The sequence below is a fragment of the Musca autumnalis genome, unplaced genomic scaffold, assembly GCF_047663935.1.
Source record: "Musca autumnalis isolate F117 unplaced genomic scaffold, ASM4766393v1 scaffold_3, whole genome shotgun sequence".
NCBI classification, from domain to species: domain Eukaryota; kingdom Metazoa; phylum Arthropoda; class Insecta; order Diptera; family Muscidae; genus Musca; species Musca autumnalis.
In genome coordinates, this window is record NW_027411866.1 from 237,460,134 (window position 1) to 237,480,915 (window position 20,782).

General features: G+C 32.3%; 1 protein-coding gene across 6 annotated transcripts in view; it reads left to right on the forward strand.

Moving 5' to 3' along the window:
• Positions 1 to 20,782, forward strand: part of Evi5 (ecotropic viral integration site 5) — a 176,786-nt gene that overhangs the window by 128,615 nt on the left and 27,389 nt on the right. For 2 of the 6 annotated variants that reach the window (XM_073977306.1, XM_073977308.1), the window contains exon 1: positions 19,041 to 19,437. The exons of the other annotated variants lie outside the window; for them this stretch is intronic. The gene's annotated coding sequence lies outside the window, so the exon portion shown is untranslated. Of the gene's footprint in view, positions 1 to 19,040; positions 19,438 to 20,782 lie in introns of those variants that run through there. 6 annotated transcript variants of the gene reach the window in all.

Sequence of the window (20,782 nt, forward strand, 5' to 3'; positions counted from 1 at the left end):
CTTCGCCAGGATTTGCCGCAGGGTAAATATCTGGTCAATGGTGGACTTTCCAGGTCTAAAGACGCATATGTATGGTCCAATTATTTCGTTGATCATGGGCTTTAGTCGTTCGCACAATATCCCTGACACTATCTTGTAGGCGATAGGGAGAAGACTTATGTCCCTATAGTTGGAGCATAAAGTCTTATCTCCTTTGTTAGGGACGGGACAAAGGATGCTCAGGTTCCAATCGTCGGGTACGCGTTCTTCCTGCCAGATGGAGCTAACTAGCTGATGCATACACCTTATCAGCGTGTCGCCTCCGGTTTTAAACAGCTCGGCTTGTAGGCCATCAGCTCCTGCCGCCTTATTATTCTTCAGCCGGTTTATTGCTGTACATTCAATATCATCTTCTGGGATTGGATCTGTGGTATCTATGCCGTCTTCACTGCTATTGGATACCAACAGTTTGGAAAAATGCTCTTTCCATATCCTTAGCACACTATCTGTATCAGTTACCAGATTACCTACAGGAGGATTTGCCAGTTCCAAAGCCATCAGTTTGATGTTTCACTCTTTGGTAAAATTTACGGACCTCATTTTGGCTCCTGTACATCTCGATTTGTTCACACTCCCACTTTTCCATCTCTCTCTTTTTCCTGTGGAAAAGACGTTTCTCCTCTCTCGTTTTTTTCCCGATACCTCTCTCGTGCGCTACGCGTTGCTACTGATTGTAAAGTAGCCCCATATGCCGCATTTTTTCTTCGGCAGCAGCACGACACTCCTGGTCATACCATGGATTCCTTGGTGAATGTCTCTGGTATCCAAGTACTGATTTTGCGGCTGTTTGCATGGAGTGGGCAATATTTTGCCATTGTGTTGTTATGTTATCGGGACAAGGAGTGCTTGCGTTAAGCAATTGGGCTAGTTGAGTGGAATATGCTGTGGCTATCTGTTGTGATTGCAGCTTACCGATGTCCAACGTCCGTGTTGTGTCTGTTCGCACTTTGTTTGCTACGTTTTACCGGGTGCGTACCTTTGCTGCAATAAGGTAGTGGTCCGAGTCTACGTTTGCTCTTCGGAACGAATGCACATCCAACACACTCGATGAATGTCTTCCATCTATCACAACGTGATCAATTTGATTTCTTGTTTTCTGATCTGGTGACAGCGAGGTGCCCTTATGGATGTCGAGATGTTGAATTCTGGTGCTGCTAACTACCATGTTTTTGCCGCTGTGAAGTCTATCAGCCTCATACCGTTGTCAGAAGTTTGACTGTGGAGACTGAAATTCCCGACTGTTGGGCCAAAGATATTCTTCTTTCCAATTTTGGCATTAAAATCGCCTTATATAATTTTAATGTCATGGGCAGGACAACGGTCATAAGTTTCTTCTAAGCGCTCGTAAAATATATCGTTGGTCTGTTCGTCCTTGTCTTCAGTGGGAGCATGAGCGCAAATAAAGCTGATGTTGAAGAATTTTGCTTTTAATCGAATTGCAGCGAGTCTTTTATTCACTGGGGTGAAGCTGGAGACCAGATGTTTTAATCTCCGACCAACTGCAAATTCGCAACCAAACTCTTGCTTTGTGTCATGGCAGCTATAATACAGTGCGTCACCTTTAGGTGTTGTTGTGACGCCTTTCCCGTTCCATCGTATTTCCTGTGAGGCAGGAATGTCGGCTTTGTACTTTCCAAGTACGTCTGCCAATGCGAAGACTGCACCTTCTCTATAAAGAGTGCGAACATTCCAGGTGCAGATTCGCAGATCATGGTCCTTAAAACGTTTGCGGGGTTCGTCAACTTTAGAGGGGTTTGTTTTTCTTTTCTTTCGTTTTTTCATAGTAGGATGTTTTTTTCTAGGGGAGGGTTACTAACCCGACGCCCAAACCCAAGTTTTTAACGTTATTATGGGTGAACGCGTGGCACATGTTAGCTCACTACCTTTAACGGGTGTTAAAGGCAGTTCCCCAGGTGACACCACGGGGTGGTCAGTGTCCACTTGAGATGAAAGAGGGACCAAGATAAATCCTGGGCTTTGCCATGTTAAAGCCGGTCAGGACCTTCCTTGGTACAAAAAACAATGTTTTGGCTTAATGCCCCATTGTCATTCGTTTATAAGTTTGGTTTTATTACCAGTTACACCAAGCACCAACTCTGCTACTGTAACGCCCTCTCGTGACATGATAATGACAGGGTCATGTCATTACCCATCTATTGTTTCTTTGTTTGTTTTTGTTAAAATTTTGACATTAGCCCAAGGCAGAACTTGTTGTAAATCGTCATCGTTAGCCATACATAAAACTGTATTTTAATGTGTCATCGTTACTACATTTTTGTGATTTGAAATAGGAGATAAGTTTCGCTCGAATAAATGTTGGACACAATGCCCAATAATATAGTAATCAGATTCTCAAAATATGTCAAGACAATACACAAATTTAGTAATCGATTTTTTTATTTTCCTTTAGCAATTTAGACATCAATCCAATTCTAATAATCTTTTTTCTCTTTTATTACAGGTACGTAAATTAAATTATCGATTATATACATCCGTGAGTCGTATATCTTAAGGTAAAACATATATTTTTGTTTTCGACTGAATGGAGTCGAAGTTGGATTCAAGCCATTTGCAGATCTGAATTAATATAAATGTCCCATTTGGCACAAAGTGTCCCACATTGCATTTAAAATTTATCATTCCTTAAATGACAAATTTCTTACAATATTTAATGATTTATAACATTTGATGTCTGTCTGCTTTATGTCTTGATAAATATTTACCTTTAAATCAATCGGATATTAATGGAATTTCTTATCGTCTACAAACACTATCAATAAAAAAGTTATTGGACACACCAAAATCATTAATCAATGAGTCAGACATGTCTTTTAATCGGAGTTTGTCTTTTGTGACGTACTACATATTTATGTCACCTTACTTTTTTCACTTGGATGATGATGGTATTTTATTTATAAACAGAAATTATCACTTTATTATTTTTATATAAAAGATTTAAAGATAGGTAACTCTATAATTAGTTTTTAATCAGGTGACTAAGACTTGGGATACAACATTTTTAATAGGGAGAACAAATTAAACTGTTATAAAATAGACCACAAATACTACTAAAACATTATTGCGAGATGTGTATGAAGGAGTGGCCCATATGGACATTTTACCAACCTGGCCGGGGGGCCCGGGCCCTCTCCGAAATGTTCAATTTTAGACATTTTTTAGAAAGTTTTGGGAATCATTCCTTTCTATACACGCAGAAAAATATATGTTAGAAATATATTTGGATCAAAACAAATATTTGTTTGGGACTGATTGCAAACAAATATATGTTTGGGTCCAAACATAATTAGTTTGTGTCCAAACAAATATATTTTTGCAACATTTTGTAACATATCTCAATTTCATTTGTTTGGGTACCAACATCTTTTTTATGGGTGGAGAGAGGATTTTTGTCAAAAAGAGAGTAACAACAGGGGTCTCGCGGCTGCGGAATGCTGTTTTATAATAAAGAGCTGTGAAGACGCAGAAGCTTTGGTTGTGTGTATGCGGCAGGGGTGCCAAGTTGGTGGTTTTCCCGCTACTTGTGGTGATTTTTGACGTACAAAAACCACTGTTTTAGCAGGAATGTCAACTGTTTTAAGGTAAAAATCGCTACAGACCTATTGTGCGTATGTGGCTGTAGCGATTTTTACCTTGGAACATTTGGCATTCCTGGTATGCGGCATGAACAATGTGATCTCGCCTTTACGTTTTCGTAAAGGCTGATTAGCACTGACATTTTAGTTGGCCACCATAAGAAAAATATTTTTTAAAAATATTGATGGCTTGAAAAATTCTTAAAAAAAAACCTACGTTTCTTGTACTCTAGGTGGCTTGAAAAATTATTTAAAAAATCCAAGCTTCTTGGAAAATTCTTTAAAAAAAATCACGTGTTTAAAAATACTTTTAAACAATCGGCGTGCTTGAAAATATTTTTTAAAAAATCCAAGTTAATTTGAAGTTATTTTTCGGCTTAAGGTCAGTGAAAAGACTTGTTGATTTTTGTTTATAAGCTTTTTATTCCAATATTTTGGTTGACAACCATCAAGCAGAAAAGCCACTGGCTTTTCTCATTTAATTTTATCCCTGAAGATGGTTGACGATTAGAGTTGTATAGTTCATGAACGAACTAGTTCAATTGAACGATTCAGTGAAAAGAGCGTATGAACTAGATCAGTCTATATAGTTCATTATAGTTCAATAGCTCACTGAGCGCCGACCGAAAGATCGAGAACGAACGATTCACAATCTAGTTCAGCATGTCATTCACATATGAATAAAGTGATTCCTTCGTAATGTAATGAGTTTTGTTTATGTTTTGGATCAATGTGAAGTGTCAACCCCCATTGTAATAAAAGTAATTTCTACATAAAGAACATTTTTGACAAAACATATCTCAATATATCGAATCTATTACCAATTCAATGTGTCTTGTTTTTGGATAGAAAAAAGGGGAAAAAATAAAAAAAAAAATAAAATACAAATAAAAACATTTTTTCTTAGTGATAATTTCTACACACACACACACATAGGATTTTTTTTCCAGCCACTTAAAATTCTTATTACAATTTTTTCCGAAGGACGTGTTTTCTAAACCTAATGCAAACATAATCTTTCTTTATGAATGGAATAAAAATATCTAAATGTAATATTTTTGTAGTTTAATTATACTATTTTAATGTTCGTTCCTATTTGGTGTGTGTATGTGTTTTCATCAAGCGAACGATTAAGAGCCCGTGAACGATTCTGATCCGAATGATTGAACTGGGTAGTGAACTATGAACTAGATTACTGAACTAGTTCAGTTAAAAGAGCTGAGCCATTGAACTAAATCTTTCAAATGAACTAGATTGTACAACTCTATTGACGATGTCAACCGAAATATTGGAATAAAAAGCTTATAAACAAAAATCAACAAGTCTTTTCACTGACCTTAAGCCGAAAAATAACTTCAAATTAACACACAACAGGTCAACAATAAATACCAACAACAAAATCCAAGTTTCTTGGAAAATTCTTTAAAATAAGTAAAAAAGTATCAGTCGGCTTTGCCGACAGAGATATACCCTCAGCCTGTGTATATTGACATTTTTTTTACCTGAAGGAGTGGACCGATATGGCTTATCTTCAAACTTAAAAAATGTTTGGACAAAATATTACTAAGGCCAAATCCAAATTACTAAGGCCGAATCCGCAGATCCGTTCGAGAGTTATCTTCGCTCCAACCACCTCACACGGTTACATAGGGGGTTTTTGCACCTTTCAGGCTATTTACTCAGGAAGTATGGACTTGTCCCTGATAAAACTTGTACCGTCCTATGGAGGGCAGTGAATACAAGTTGTTAAAACAAAAATCAAAGCGATTCGAGAGATGGCCCTAAAACTGAACTTTTCCGAAATTTTGTGTGGGAGGTACCCGAAGGATTGGCCCGATTGAGTCCATATGGAAACCTTATCTAGGTCTGGAACACATTTCACTATGGGCAAAGTATGGACCAAATCGGTTAGTCCCTTCAAGAGTTATCGTGCGCACAAATTTTCCGAACATCTTCGAACTTTTGTGGGGGAGGTACCGGAAGGAGGGGACCGATATAGCCCATCTTCGAACTTAAACTAAGTTTGGGTAAAATATTACGAAAGCCAACATTTGAACCGAATCGGTTTATCCGTTCGAGAGTTATCGTGCGCTCCAGCCAGCCAGGTAGACAGACAGACGGACATTGCTCAATCGACTCCAAATTATCTAAAACACATTTCGTCCAAACATACTTTGGGTCTAAAACCATTATTTCGATGAGGCACATTTTGCCCGTATGAAAGTGTATATACCCTCGTTAGCATAAATGCTGAGGGTATAAAAATCACGTGTTTAAAAAATACTTTTTAAAAAATCCACGTACTTGAAAAATAATTTTTAAAAAATCCACGTACTTAAAAATTGTTTTTTAAAAAATCCACGTACTTGAAAAATATTTTTTTAAAAATCCAAGTACACTAAGACCTCGCTTTGCGTCGTTTCAGTTTGCGTTGTTTTCGAAGTTGCGTCGTTGCTTAGTTAATACCAATTTTCACTCTGCGTCGTTCGATTTTCGATGTTGCGTTGTTTTAAATTTAAGTGTCTAGTTTTTTATACCCTCCACCAAAATTTGGAGGGTTATAAAATTTGTTTTTTCGATTGTAACGCATTGAAATAACCATTTGTGACCATATGTATAAAGTAGGTATATACATATATTCTTGGTCAGCGTAAAATTCTAAGTTGATTTAGCCATGTCCGTCCGTTTGTTGTAATCACGCTATCTTCGAATGATTTGAGATAGAGGACTGTAATTTTGCCCACATATGTATTTGGTCTGAACTTGCATCAAATTCAAAGATGGGCTACATCAGTCCACGTTTTAGTAAAGCCCCCATATAACGGTACCGCCCAATTTCAGTTGTTTTTACCTTTTTAGCGACATTTTCAGAGCGAATTAGCTTAATTTGTCATTTAGTGTTCCCAGTGATGTAGAAACTTTACATTGGTCCACGTTTTGTTATAGCCCTCCCAAAGCGATACCGCCCGAGCATTTTGACTGCTTTAGCTAAATTTTCTGGCCGAATTAGACCAAAATAGCTATCATTTGGCGTTTAGGGTTCCTAGTGTTTAAGTAATTTCTCCACCTAAAATTGTGGGCATAAGAAAAAATTGGAACCTATCTCCGAACTTAACATGGTTTGACATAGAAAATCTTAATTCGCTTTGCGTCATTTCACTTTGAGTCGTGTTTTTTTTTGGAACGTATCTACGACGCAAAGCGAGGTCTTGGTGTACTTGAAAATATTTTTTAAAAAAATCCACGTGCTTAAAAATATTTAAAAAAATCCAAGTGCTTGAAAATATTTTTTTAAAAAAATCCACGTTCTTGAAAACTTTTTTAAAATATCCACGTATTGAAAAATATTTTTTAAAAAATCCACGTATTGAAATTTTTTTTAAAAAATCCAGGTATTGAAATTTTTTTTTAAAAATCCAGGTATTGAAAAATATTTTTTAACAAATCCAGGTATTGAAAAATATATTTTAAAAAATCCACGTGCTTGAAAATTTTTTTTTTAAAAAATCCACGTGCTTGGAAATATTTTTTTAAAAAATCCACGTTCTTGAAGCATAAAAAATTGTTTAAAAAATCCAAGTGCTTGACATTTTTTTAAATCCAAGTGCTTGAAAATGTTTTTAAAAAAACCACGTGCTTGAAATTTTTTTTTTAAAAAATCCACGTGCTTGAAAAGTGTTTTAAAAAAAAATCCGCCTGCTTGAAAATATTTTTTAAAAATCCAAGTGCTTAGAAAAGTTTTTTTAAAAAATCCACGTGCTTGCAAGTGCTTGAAAATATTTTTTAAAGAAATTCACGTGCTTAAAAAGATTTTTTAAAAAATCCACGTGCTTGCAAGTGCTTGAAAATATTTTTTAAAAAAATCCACGTGCTTGAAAATATTTTTTTAAAAAATCCACGTGCTTGAAAAAATTTTTTTTTTTTAAATCCAAGTAATTGAATAATATTTTTTAAAAAATCCTCGTTCTTGAAAGTATTTTTTAAAAAATCCTCGTTCTTGAAAGTATTATTAAAAAGTCCACCTGCTTGAAAATGTTTTATAAAAAAATCCACCTACTTAAAAATATTTTTTAAAAAATCCAAGTGCTTGAAAATATTTTTTAAACAATCCACGTGCTTGAAAATGTTTTTATTAAAAAATCCACGTGCTTGAAAACATTTTTTTAAAAAATCCACGAGCTTGAAAAATATTTTTTAAAAAATCCACGAGCTTGAAAAATATTTTTTAAAAAGTCCACCCGCTTGAAAATATTTTTTAAAAAGTCCACCTGCTTGAAAATGTTTTATAAAAAAAATCCACCTACTTAAAAATATTTTTTAAAAAATCCAAGTGCTTGAAAATATTTTTTAACAATCCACGTGCTTGAAAATGTTTTTATTAAAAAATCCACGTGCTTGAAAACATTTTTTTAAAAAATCCACGTGCTTGAAAATGTTTTTATTAAAAAATCCACGTGCTTGAAAATGTTTTTATTAAAAAATCCACGAGCTTGAAAATATTTTTTAAACAATCCACGAGCTTGAAAAATATTTTTTAAAAAATCCACGAGCTTGAAAAATATTTTTTAAAAAGTCCACCCGCTTGAAAATATTTTTTAAAAAGTCCAACTGCTTGAAAATGTTTTATAAAAAAAATCCATCTACTTAAAAATATTTTTTAAAAAATCCAAGTGCTTGAAAATATTTTTTAAACAATCCACGTGCTTGAAAATGTTTTTATTAAAAAATCCACGTGCTTGAAAACATTTTTTTAAAAAATCCGCCTGCTTGCAAATAGTTTTTAAAAAATTCAAGTGCTTGAAAATATTTTTTTTTAAACCCACGTTTTTGAATAACTTTTTAAAAAAAAATCCTGAAAAATATCTTTTTTTAAATCCACGTGTCTGAAAAATATTTTTTAAAAAATAGTGAAAAAATATTTCTTAAAAAAATCACGTACCTGAAAAATATTTCTTAAATATTATTTTAAAAAATCCACGCGTTTGAATATTTTTTTAATTAACGTTTCTTGGAGTTTGGTGGCTTGAAAAATTCTTTAAAAATATACGTTTCTTGAAGTTTGGTGGCTTGACAAATTAATTGAATCAACGTCTCTTGTTTTCTTATGTGGCTTGAAAAATTCTATAAAAAAATCCCAGTTTGTTGTGGTCTTAGGTGGCTTGAAAATTTGTGGTCTACTACGATTCTTGTGGTCTTAGGTGGCATGAAAAATTCTTTAAAGAATTCACGTTTCTTGTGGGGTTAGGTGGGTTGAAAAATCCTTTCTTGGGTTGGCTTAAAAATTTCTTTCTTGGCTTGAAAAATCTATGTTTCTTATGGTCTTGGGTGGCTTGAAAAATTCTTAAATTTTTTTATGTCTGGCCACTACTATTTATTTAACTGGTTCTTGCCAAAATTGTTTTGACATTCCATACAAAACAACTAATGTGTTTAACCTTTGGCAAACCCACATTATCACCATTAAAATAAAGTGGATCCAATTACTCACAATTTCATACAAAGGAACAAAGAGGCCAGACTCGTGCAAGTGTCTATGTATGTATGTATCTCCAAGCCATAAACAAATTATTTACGCCTTCGACAAATTAAGTGAATGTCAATGTAAACAAATGTTTATGACGTCTGACGTCTATTTAAATAAAAAATATTTACTATAATAAATATTTATTTACAACTGATAAGCTTCAAAGGCGCACAAATTGCGAGCTCCATCAAACAGATGTGGGTAGGAAATTAAATAATTTTTATTTATTATTTTTTTTTTTTTTGCAAATTCAAATCAATCAAAACGTGCTTCCTATATTATTGAATGAATGAGGACTTTATAACGAGAACATTTGTTTTGTTACAATTTACATATTAGAAACAAATTAAAATTATTGGACAAACACTAGAAAGTTTGATATTTGATAGTTTAATTCATGTTCAAAATATGAAGAGAAAGGTTTTATTAAAAAGGACATATTTATCACACTATTCATAATGTAAATTTAATTAGCATCAGCTGTTCCATAGTCGAACCACTTTTCAACATTTAATAATTTCTATAATTGCATTTGTTTCTGTTGTTCATTTAAAAGCATACAATCCATAAAAAAGGTTATTGCCTAAAAGATATGCTAAATACACGACCAAAACAAAATTATTGCGCAATAAATGTTACACTTAATAACAAAAAGGAAACCCATAATAAACAAGTTAACACTATGGTGTTAAAACTTGAAGCGTGGCAAACAAAAATATTGAATTTAATTGTCACTTAAATATTTTTTATGCCAGCAGTAACGTATTAAAGAACATCTCGCAGCAATTAAATATTTTCAAGGATTTTTTAAAAGATGTTTTCATGCACGTGGATTATTTAAAAAAATATTTTTCAAGCTCGTGGTTTTTTCAAAAAATATTTTTCAAGCTCGTGGACTTTTTAAAAATATTTTTCCAGCTCGTGGATTTTTTAAAAAATATTTTTCAAGCTCGTGGATTTTTTAAAAAATATTTTTCAAGCTCTTGGATTTTTTAAAAAATATTTTTCAAGCTCGTGGATTTTTTAAAAAAAATTTTTCAAGCTCTTGGATTTTTTAAAAAATATTTTTCGAGCTCTTGGATTTTTTAAAAAATATTTTTCAAGCTCGTGGATTTTTTAAAAAATATTTTTCAAGCTCGTGGATTTTTTAAAAAATATTTTTCAAGCTCGTGGATTTTTTAAAAAATATTTTTCAAGCTCGTAGATTTTTTAAAAAATATTTTTCAAGCACGTGGATTTTTTAAAAAATATTTTTCAAGCTCTTGGATTTTTTAAAAAATATTTTTCAAGCACGTGGATTTTTTAAAAAATATTTTTCAAGCTCGTGGATTTTTTAAAAATTATTTTTCAAGCTCGTGGATTTTTTAAAAAATATTTTTCAAGCTCGTGGATTTTTTAAAAATATTTTTCAAGCTCGTGGATTTTTTAAAAATTATTTTTCAAGCTCGTGGATTTTTTAAAAAATATTTTTCAAGCTCGTGGATTTTTTAAAAAATATTTTTCAAAAAATATTTTTCATGCTCGTGGATTTTTTAAAAAATATTTTTTAAGCTCGTGGATTTTTTAAAAAATATTTTTCAAGTTCGTGGATTTTTTAAAAAATATTTTTCGAAATATATTTGAAAAAATATTTTTCAAGCTCGTGGATTTTTTAAAAAATATTTTTCAAGCTCGTGGATTTTTTAAAAAATATTTTTCAAGCTCCTGGATTTTTTAAAAAATATTTTTCAAGCTCCTGGATTTTTTAAAAAATATTTTTCAAGCTCGTGGATTTTTTAAAAAATATTTTTCAAGCTCGTGGATTTTTTTAAAATATATTTTTCAAGCTCGTGGATTTATTAAAAAATATGTTTCAAGCTCGTGGATTTTTTAAAAAATATTTTTCAAGCTCGTGGATTTTTTAAAAAATATTTTTCAAGCTCCTGGATTTTTTAAAAAATATTTTTCAAGCTCCTGGATTTTTTAAAAAATATTTTTCAAGCTCGTGGATTTTTTAAAAAATATTTTTCAAGCTCGTGGATTTTTTTAAAATATATTTTTCAAGCTCGTGGATTTATTAAAAAATATGTTTCAAGCTCGTGGATTTTTTAAAAAATATTTTTCAAGCTCTTGGATTTTTTAAAAAATATTTTTCGAGCTCTTGGATTTTTTAAAAAATATTTTTCAAGCTCGTGGATTTTTTAAAAAATATTTTTCAAGCTCGTGGATTTTTTAAAAAATATTTTTCAAGCTCGTGGATTTTTTAAAAAATATTTTTCAAGCTCGTGGATTTTTTAAAAAATATTTTTCAAGCACGTGGATTTTTTAAAAAATATTTTTCAAGCTCTTGGATTTTTTAAAAAATATTTTTCAAGCACGTGGATTTTTTAAAAAATATTTTTCAAGCTCGTGGATTTTTTAAAAATTATTTTTCAAGCTCGTGGATTTTTTAAAAAATATTTTTCAAGCTCGTGGATTTTTTAAAAATATTTTTCAAGCTCGTGGATTTTTTAAAAATTATTTTTCAAGCTCGTGGATTTTTTAAAAAATATTTTTCAAGCTCGTGGATTTTTTAAAAAATATTTTTCAAAAAATATTTTTCATGCTCGTGGATTTTTTAAAAAATATTTTTTAAGCTCGTGGATTTTTTAAAAAATATTTTTCAAGCTCGTGGATTTTTTAAAAATATTTTTCAAGCTCGTGGATTTTTTAAAAATTATTTTTCAAGCTCGTGGATTTTTTAAAAAATATTTTTCAAGCTCGTGGATTTTTTAAAAAATATTTTTCAAAAAATATTTTTCATGCTCGTGGATTTTTTAAAAAATATTTTTTAAGCTCGTGGATTTTTTAAAAAATATTTTTCAAGTTCGTGGATTTTTTAAAAAATATTTTTCGAAATATATTTGAAAAAATATTTTTCAAGCTCGTGGATTTTTTAAAAAATATTTTTCAAGCTCCTGGATTTTTTAAAAAATATTTTTCAAGCTCCTGGATTTTTTAAAAAATATTTTTCAAGCTCCTGGATTTTTTAAAAAATATTTTTCAAGCTCGTGGATTTTTTAAAAAATATTTTTCAAGCTCGTGGATTTTTTTAAAATATATTTTTCAAGCTCGTGGATTTATTAAAAAATATGTTTCAAGCTCGTGGATTTTTTAAAAAATATTTTTCAAGCTCGTGGATTTTTTAAAAAATATTTTTCAAGCTCCTGGATTTTTTAAAAAATATTTTTCAAGCTCCTGGATTTTTTAAAAAATATTTTTCAAGCTCGTGGATTTTTTAAAAAATATTTTTCAAGCTCGTGGATTTTTTTAAAATATATTTTTCAAGCTCGTGGATTTATTAAAAAATATGTTTCAAGCTCGTGGATTTTTTAAAAAATATTTTTCAAGCTCGTGGATTTTTTAAAAAATATTTTTCAAGCTCGTGGATTTTTTAAAAAATAGTTTTCAAGCTCGTGGATTTTTTAAAAAATAGTTTTCAAGCTCGTGGATTTTTTAAAAAATATTTTTCAAGCTCGTGGATTTTTTAAAAAATATTTTTCAAGCTCGTGGATTTTTTAAAAAATATTTTTCAAGCTCGTGGATTTTTTAAAAAATATTTTTCAAGCTCGTGGATTTTTTAAAAAATATTTTTTAAGCTCGTGGATTTTTTAAAAAATATTTTTCAAGCTCGTGGATTTTTTAAAAAATATTTTTCAAGCTCGTGGATTTTTTAAAAAATATTTTTCAAGCTCGTGGATTTTTTAAAAAATATTTTTCAAGCTTGTGAATTTTTTAAAAAATATTTTTTAAGCTCGTGGATTTTTTAAAAAATATTTTTTCAAGTTCGTGGATTTTTTTAAAAATATTTTTTTGTAGCGGCCCGTTTATTCAACATTATTAGTAATTATTATTTTTATTATATGACAACATAATTTCATTTAATTTTTGTTAACATCATTTGTACATGTATATATTAACGTCAGTTTACATTTTAATGTTAAATATCCAATGTTACGTTACATTAGTACCTTTTGTTACAGAACCTTAAAACGATTTCACTCGAAGGAGCATCTCTAACTTTCTCTATTTCTCAATATACATGCTTCTTCTTACTTTTAACGAACAAGTTATTATCATTGTTATTGTATTGCTCTCGTCAATACTTTCGTGTTCTCTCGTACCATAAAACTTAACGACAAATCGATTTATGTATATCTTACTCTTTTGCTCAATTATACTCAAATACTCAATAACTATGCAAATTATATATGATTGCAACTAATTATGACTCAATATGTTTTAACTTTCATACCAATATTTGCAATATTTGTAGTAGATAAGTTCTAACCGATGTTAAAGATTTTAATGATGTCCAGCTGGTCATAGAAATGATTTTTATTCTTTCTATTGTGATCGAGCTGCAGACCAATAAAGTGGTAAACTTGTAAACAATTTGTTTTATTTGGAAAAACCAATAAAATATAAAAAAATAATATTCTCTTAGACATTGGAAGCCTTAAGGCTACATTGCAATAGAGAAACTGAGGACGAATACTGCATTGCGACTTATTCATGTCCCAGTATAAATTAATAAAATTTATAAACAAAATCAAAGGGAAGTTTTCTCCTAAATTTGGATATTTCTCCCCTTACAACTGGCGCCCCAACGTGAATAATTCATTTGAAGCTGAGGAATAATTTTTGCGCCTTACAACTGACCGTCAACATCGTTGTTGTGTAACAAAAAGTGCTTGTTGTTAGGTTGTTTCATCGAAGCGTTGTTGTTCAACACAAAAAGCGAAACTAAACAATTGATTCCTGCGCAAAAAAAAAAGTGTTGCTGTTTGTTGCTTTGTATAAAGAACGAGTGTTCAAGGAAAATTATTTGGAGGAATAATTGTGTGGAAAAGCTTAGTGGTTGCAATTCTTGTCGTGGTAGGAAATTAATAAGTTAAAAATGCCAAGAACTACGATGAATTCATTGAGTGCTATGATTCCTTTGGCAGAGCAGCAAAATGGTTCTGACCAATTTAGTTCCCCAATAAATTCCCCTAACCACCAATCTTCTTCTTCTACTGCACCGCCTGGAAGTACACAAAACACGGCATCGAAACAAAACAGTGCGAATCCTAAACCTTCAAGTTCAGCTTCAAATAATGCCCCTGCTAGTCTCAATATCTCCGATTTGAGTCAGCTAACTTCTTTAATAGGATCCATAAATGCTCGTCAAGAGAGTAAAACCAGCTTTAGCTCATGTAGCTCGCGTTTCAATGGAGGTAAAAATACGTCAAAAGTAGAAGATTTTATAGCGACTATCCTAGTTTTCAAGGAAGCCGAAAATGTTTCGGATGAAAGGGCCCTTCGTAGCTTTCCACTTCTTTTAGAAGGTTATGCATCCTCTTGGTGGCAAGGTGTCCAGTATGAGGCCAAAACTTTCAGTGAAGCCATTGATCTACTTCGAAACGCGTTTTCTCCCCCAAAACCAGATTGGAGGATCTATGCGGAAATTTTCCAAGATAAACAGCGGCCATATGAGTCGACTGATGAATTTGTGTGTCGTAAAAGGAGTCTATTCGCTCAATTAAAAGAAAGGCTACCTGAGAGCACAATCATAAATATGATCTTTTCCCAGATTTGTATTCAAATTCGAGAGAAAATCCCACGAGAAAGTGTAAAATCTTTCCAAGAACTTCTCTATAGAGCTCGGGATATTGAATTGTCCATAAAAGAAAACAAAATGGAAACGTCTTCTAATCAATTTAATTTTGAAGAACGGTCCCAGTTACGTTGTTCCTATTGCCGGAAGAAAAACCATACAGCAGACGTATGTTATAAGCGTATCGAGATGGAAAAGCGGGGAAAACCTGAAGAAACCAATCTCAGCTGTTATGGATGTGGTGCTGTAGGATATTATAGATCAAATTGTCCGACGTGTAATGATAAAAACGTCATGGAAAGCCCCAAACTCTTGGATTTCAATAGTGTCCAAACGACTATTATTGGTCATAATGTTCCCATAGTGGATATCAACGTCAATGGTCTAAAAGGAGAAGCTTATTTGGATACAGCCGCAAGGACAAGCATTGCTGGTTACCATCTTTTCCGAAAACTCATTGATATGAAGGAGGAATTCCAAAAAGTACATGCTGAAATAATATTGGCTGATGGCATAGTTCGAAAAGAGATTGTTTGTTCCACTGTTGTCAAAATTTTGATAGGAAAACGACTGAAAAGGATCCGGTTCATATGTTTCCCGAATGCCAAAAACAACAGAACTTTGTTAGGCATCGATTTTCTTGAACAAGCCGGAATTGTAATGGATTTGGCCCAAAGGACGTGGTACTTTAAGGATACACCAAAACAAATATTTTCGTTTAAATCTAAATCGTCTGATTTGAAAGACTTGAATATAAATCAGACATTAATTCAAAAAGAAAATCCAAGAGCGGCAAGCAATATAAACGATTATATGTCCTGGTTTGAGTCTAACTATGAAAAGGAACCCCCAACTTTGGGAGAAGTGTATTCAAAACCCGAGGATTATTCGCCTGGTGGTTTACTGAGAATGTTTTCTGACACATTACCTAATGATTTTCAGATGCCAAATCAACCAGATCTTTTTCCACCATTGAAGAAATCTCGCACGAATACCACTATATGTAGCCCAATTGGATTCGAATTGAACTCTGTCCATTTCAACAAATGTACCCTGATTCATTCCAACGAAGACAATTTTGGAAATGTCACCAATCAAGATAATGTTTCTGTTTCCAACCAACGATCAATCTCCAAAAACATTATCCAGGGAAGGTCATTATCCAACATAATGAAAAAGAACGATGTTTGGAAAGTGTCAAGAAAACACAATATATCGTTCGGGAAATTGGAGAAAATGCAAAAATCCCTAACAAAAGTACGTGAGAGTCAGCCAGTTTGTAAAAGAACCGTATCGATCGGGACTGAATCACTCAAGGGGGAGAAAAGCAATCGTAATCCATGGAAACCATACAGAAGCGGTACTGAAACACTCCAGGGGGAGAACAACAACCAGAAACCGTTAACTTTGTCTAAAAGAGGAGCTGTATTACTCGAGGGGAAGAAAAACAAACATAATCCCTTGAAGTCACATAGACGCGGAACTGTAGTATTCCAGGGGGAGAACAACAACCAGAATCCATTGAATTCACATCAAGTCGATAAGGAGGTGGTATTTTATTCAAAAAGGAAAAGATGTCAATCTTGGAGAACCCCAAATTATCAAACACTTGATTGGCAACATTCACAAAATCCACGAAAGCAACAACTAGTGCAACGACAAGTCAGACAACAATTGCCACAAAAAGCTTGCAACAAGAAGTCGGACTACGTCAGCAACATCAAACCATTGAAAAAGAAGACGACCAGCGTTAACAATAATACTGTCAGGATCGACAAGGTCAAAAACTGCGCGGGTAACGTCGAATTTCTTAACAGACACAGAGCCAATATGTTCAAAAACAGTACATTATATAAGACGGAAAACGTCAACAACAGCGAAGTTGTTAACAAAAAGACGGACAACGTCATCAGCAACTTCAGCAACAATTTCTTCAACAAAAAGGCAGACAATGCCAACAACAACAAAGCCTACAACGCTTTCAAGAACCAAAATGCTAACAACAACAAAGCCGAAAACGCTTTTAGCAACGAAATTGGCAACAACGAAGCCAAAAACGCTTTTAACAATCAAATATCCAACAACAACAAAGCCGACAACGCTTTCAACAACCAAAAGTCCAACAACAACAAAGGCGACAACGCTTTCAACAACAATAAAGCCGAAAACGCTTCCATCAACCAAAATTCCAACAGCGAAGCGGAAAATGCTTTTAACAACAAAATTGTCAACAATAAAACGGAAAACGTCAGAAACAGCGAAGTTGTCTACAAAACGACGGACGACGTCATCAACAATAGTTTTAACAGCAGGGCAGACAATGCCAACTCCAATATCAGAGCCGAAAACGCTTACAACAAAACCGACAACATGGTCAACAAGGCAGAATACATCTTCAACAACAATATTTCCAGAAAGATGAGGGCCAACGTCAACAGCAGGAGAACTATTAAACCGCATGACGACCAACATCAGCAACGAAAAGTCAACAACGTTTACAACAACAATATGGTCAACTGCAAAAACAAGCAAATTGTCAGCAACAAGTCAATCAATATTAGAACTAACAACGTTTTAAACAACGAAATTGCCAAACAGAAGACGTCCAATATCATCAAAAAGGCAGTCAATGCTAGAAACAACAAGGTGGACTACGCCAAGTACTACAAAAAGAGGGTCAAAGTCAGCCAAAACATAGTTGCTAACAACATTCCCAACAACCAGCAAATGAAAAGATCTTTGGAAGAATAAGAAGTGATGGTATCCTGTTTGCATCATCGGGACGATTAATGCAACAGAGGGGGAGGTTGTAGCGGCCCGTTTATTCAACATTATTAGTAATTATTATTTTTATTATATGACAACATAATTTCATTTAATTTTTGTTAACATCATTTGTACATGTATATGTTAACGTCAGTTTACATTTTAATGTTAAATATCCAATGTTACGTTACATTAGTACCTTTTGTTACAGAACCTTAAAACGATTTCACTCGAAGGAGCATCTCTAACTTTCTCTATTTCTCAATATACATGCTTCTTCTTACTTTTAACGAACAAGTTATTATCATTGTTATTGTATTGCTCTCGTCAATACTTTCGTGTTCTCTCGTACCATAAAACTTAACGACAAATCGATTTATGTATATCTTACTCTTTTGCTCAATTATACTCAAATACTCAATAACTATGCAAATTATATATGATTGCAACTAATTATGACTCAATATGTTTTAACTTTCATACCAATATTTGCAATATTTGTAGTAGATAAGTTCTAACCGATGTTAAAGATTTTAATGATGTCCAGCTGGTCATAGAAATGATTTTTATTCTTTCTATTGTGATCGAGCTGCAGACCAATAAAGTGGTAAACTTGTAAACAATTTGTTTTATTTGGAAAAACCAATAAAATATAAAAAAATAATATTCTCTTAGACATTGGAAGCCTTAAGGCTACATTGCAATAGAGAAACTGAGGACGAATACTGCATTGCGACTTATTCATGTCCCAGTATAAATTAATAAAATTTATAAACAAAATCAAAGGGAAGTTTTCTCCTAAATTTGGATATTTCTCCCCTTACATTTTCAAGTTCGTGGATTTTTTAAAAAATATTTTTCAAGCTCGTGGATTTTTTAAAAAATACTCTTCAAGCTCGTGGATTTTTTAAAAAATATTTTTCAAGCTCGTGGATTTTTTAAAAAATATTTATCAAGCTCGTGGTTTTTTTAAAAAATATTTTTCAAGCTCGTGGATTTTTTAAAAAATATTTATCAAGCTCGTGGTTTTTTTAAAAAATATTTTTCAAGCTCGTGGATTTTTTAAAAAATATTTTTCAAGCTCGTGGATTTTTTGAAATCGAAGAACTGCTACAAAACTTCCATCTCCCTACTCCCAAGTTTTTTTTCATGTCAACCATTTCCCCAGAAACCAAAGCCCAATACAAAGATAACAACATGTAGAAGTTATTATCATTATTTTTTTTTTTTTTTTTTTTTGTAAATTTTGTTTTCGTTGTTGTCTTATTGTGAAACAATTGAAATGTGATTGTTTTAAATATTATTTTTCTGGTTATTGTTTTTTCTTTCCCATTCTTTATCTATTATTGCCTATGATTTGATGTGTTTGAGAGTACTGATTTTTGTTAACGTTTTTTGTTTTTTTTTTTTATATTCTCTTCTTTTATTGTTGTTAGTAATTCGCCTTTCTTTCTTTGTTACCAATATTCGCCACTTTGCCCACCTCTAAAACAAAAAGTTTAGTAACCCGTGCAGCTTTATGCGATACGTTAGACAATTTGTTAAATAATAATTAAAGTAATTTGTCAAAAATAAAAACAAAAATTTCTTAAAATTACACAGTGAAAGAAAAAAACAAGGAAGATAAAGTTGCGGAGAAAGACAAAGCGGCACGATATTCGTATACCAAAAAACTAATTTCTTCCGCTGCTTCTGCTGCAGTCACTTGTTGATGGACAGAATTGTTACCATTACCCTCTACGTCAGCATGATGGTGGCTACGCTTCATTGGTGTTGGATTCCGCCGGCACAAAGAGAAGGGAAACAAATTAATTTTTAACTAGCCATAAATTCCAAACTAGCGGTTGGGCCCGCACGCCAAACTGTTTTTACTTTTAAAATATTTTGTCTATCACTTTGTAAGTATTTTGGTTTCATATTTAAACAAAATAAACAAAAACAAAGTGCCTCCATTAAATCGTAACAAAATACCATTGCGACAACAAACCCATGTTTTCCCAGAGTTAACTTTATTAGAAATATTCCGATTTGTTTTCTCTGCGTTATTTCATTTTTTTTGTTATTGTTTCCATTTCGTTTTATTATTTTTGTAATTTCTTTTGCTATTTTGGTGAAAGTATTTCCGAATTGTAGAAGTATCATAACCAGCAAAAACAACAGCAGCAAAAAATGCCATAACTGTCCCCAGCCAGCCCACAAGCAGATACTACACGACATAATTGCTTTTGCGCTACTATTTTGTTTTTTTTTTTTTTTTTTGTGGTTCATGACGTTAATTGTGATTAATTCAGTTGAACTTTTAAAAACTGTCATCATCATCATCAACATTGTCAAATTATTCAATATGCGGAAAAAGTGATGGGAACAGAGGGTTCCCAAGGGAAATTTGAGTAAAAATGTATTTCTAAAAGAATTTTTCGGAGCCAAGAAAGGTGGATTTTTAAACAATTTTTCAAGCCACCTAAAAACACAAGAAACGTGTATTTTTAAACAATTTTTAAATCTCCTAAGAACACAAGAAACGTGAATTTTTTAAACAATTTTTCAAGCCACCTAAGTGCCCATGAAACGTGGATTTTTAAACAATTTTTCAAGCCACCTAAGTGCCCATGAAACGTGGATTTTTTAAAGAATTGTTGAAGCCTCCTAAGAGGCCATGAAACATGGATTTTTTAAAGAATTTTTGAAGCCTCCTAAGAGGCCATGAAATGTGGATTTTTTAAAGAATTTTTGAAGCCTCCTAAGAGGCCATGAAACGTGGATTTTTTAAAGAATTTTTGAAGCCTCCTAAGAGGCCATGAAACGTGGATTTTTTAAAGAATTTTTGAAGCCTCCTAAGAGGCCATGAAACGTGGATTTTTTAACGAATTTTTGAAGCCTCCTAAGAGGCCATGAAACGTGGATTTTTTAAAGAATTTTTTAAGCCTCCTAAGAGGCCATGAAACGTGGATTTTTTAAAGAAATTTTTAAGCCTCCTAAGAGGCCATGAAACGTGGATTTTTTAAAGAATTTTTTAAGCCTCCTAAGAGGCCATGAAACGTGGATTTTTTAAAGAATTTTTTAAGCCTCCTAAGAGGCCATGAAACGTGGATTTTTTAAAGAATTTTTTAAGCCTCCTAAGAGGCCATGAAACGTGGATTTTTTAAAGAATTTTTTAAGCCTCCTAAGAGGCCATGAAACGTGGATTTTTTAAAGAATTTTTTAAGCCTCCTAAGAGGCCATGAAACGTGGATTTTTTAAAGA